General features: G+C 40.2%; 1 non-coding gene across 1 annotated transcript; it reads right to left on the bottom strand.

The window, feature by feature from the left end:
• Positions 1-350: 350 nt before the first annotated feature.
• Trnal-uag lies at positions 351-430 on the bottom strand. Its single transcript has one exon. It is a non-coding gene; the product is annotated as a tRNA-Leu (tRNA).
• Positions 431-1,858: the final 1,428 nt, after the last annotated feature.

The following is a 1,858-nucleotide window of genomic DNA, read 5'->3' as shown; positions in this document are numbered from 1 at the left end:
AAGCATGAAGAGTATGTTTAGTTTATATAATTGTAAGTTAAATTAATAAATATTGATATGAAATATAGAAGATAAAAAAGAAAAGAGAAAAGCTTAAAATGTTTACGTATAATTAAATATCTTTTGTAATATAATTTTATGATAATATTTAATAAATTATCCAAAGATTTGTATCGTTGATAAGAGAAAAAAAAACATATTTTTATTAAAAATATTCTGAAAAAGTTCTTTATAAAAATTCAAAAGCATAAACCAAGCAGCCAAAATAATTTGGTTAACATAAAAATCAATAACAGTATATTGTTCCACAGTTATACTAAAGTAGTAACAAAAAATGTATTCAAAAATCATGACAGCGGTGGGATTCGAACCCACGCCATTTCTGACTGGTGCCTAAAACCAGCGCCTTAGACCGCTCGGCCACGCTGCCCTCCGGGACTGCGCAGATCTCGTTACCGGACTGATGATTTGCGCCCCGGCTGCACGTGCCACTGCTACACGTACAACCAGCGCCGGGCATTTACGTAACTCACCCCTTATCGCACACGGTGGTGGTAGTGGTAGTTGTTATCGCTGTTCAAATGGCTTCTGTTACTTTTTTTTAAATAAATTTTAGATGCTGCGTAAAATTATGTGCTTTATAGTGAGATGATTGTTCATAAGTGTGATAAGTTTCATAGCCAATCTAAAGGTGTTCTTTCACCCTCTAACACTGCCCCTGGTTAGGGGTAGGAGAGAAAAGCTATTGATTTTTCACTCAGCAACAAGTGCACACAAATCTTTCGACTCACATAGCACTACGCAGGTATATTGCGTCTTCCATTTTAAAGTTACTATAAGAAAACTGTCCGCTGCGTAATGCCATTCTCCAAGATGAAACATTACTAATTAAGCCTCATCATCATTTATCGGTGTGAAGAATACATTTCCTTTCCAACCGGAAATGAGCACGCACGACGAGCGTCGACGATACCGGGCATGTGCTACTCCATTAGTCAAGATTCGTGAGGTGGATTTCTTCTGTTGCTGGTTTTAGTCCGTGAAACAATAATTTCACATGCACCATTCTGGCACATAATAATCACCGCCGAAAACGCGGTCTTTTCCTTCCCAATCCCAAGCCCTAGGGGCTCTTTTTGTTTGTTGCTCGTGAACCGTTCGAATTAACCCTCGCATGATGGATGACAATGTGACAAATATTTAATAATATTTAAGTTGTTTGGTATTTTTACTCCCGAAGCAGCAAGCCAAAATAAACAAATTAGTCCTGTCCTTTTTTCCCCTTTTTCTTTTCATTTCCCATCGTTTGAGTACACGGGTGCATCGTTTTCGGGTGCATTTTTCAAGCTTCATGCAGCCCAAGGACACAGAAAGAATAAGACAGAGAGAGAGAGAGAGAGAGAGAGAGAGAGAGAGAGAGAGAGAGAGAGAGAGAGAGAGAGAGAGAGAGAGAGATAGAGCGAGAGTGAAAAGGGAAGACAGCTTAAGCGCATCTTCCATCGAAAGGCGTTCGCTGCACAACGGAAAATGAATAATCGGCACCATCACAATCATCTAAGCTGGGAAACTGCTGCATTTTTCTAAAGCGACACTTATTCACTACAATTCCCCTCGGGAATTCAAATGGATCTCCATCATCAGCCGAAAAGCTGGAAAATGTAAATGATGTACGATGCACTTTTGACTGCACCGAACGCATCGGGTGCAGCAAATGGAACGGTGCAACTTCAACGAACGGAGACGATTTTTGGAGGTTTTTGGTAACAAAAACGACACACGCTAGGATTTTCCATCCCTTGTAGTGGTGGTTCCCTACGGCGGAGGGAATGGTCGTCGGTTGGTTCGTATGCATTTACCA

Source organism: Anopheles arabiensis, chromosome 3 (genome assembly GCF_016920715.1).
Source record: "Anopheles arabiensis isolate DONGOLA chromosome 3, AaraD3, whole genome shotgun sequence".
Lineage (NCBI taxonomy): Eukaryota > Metazoa > Arthropoda > Insecta > Diptera > Culicidae > Anopheles > Anopheles arabiensis.
Note: the sequence above shows the minus strand (reverse complement) of the source record. Positions and strands in the feature narration are given on the sequence as shown.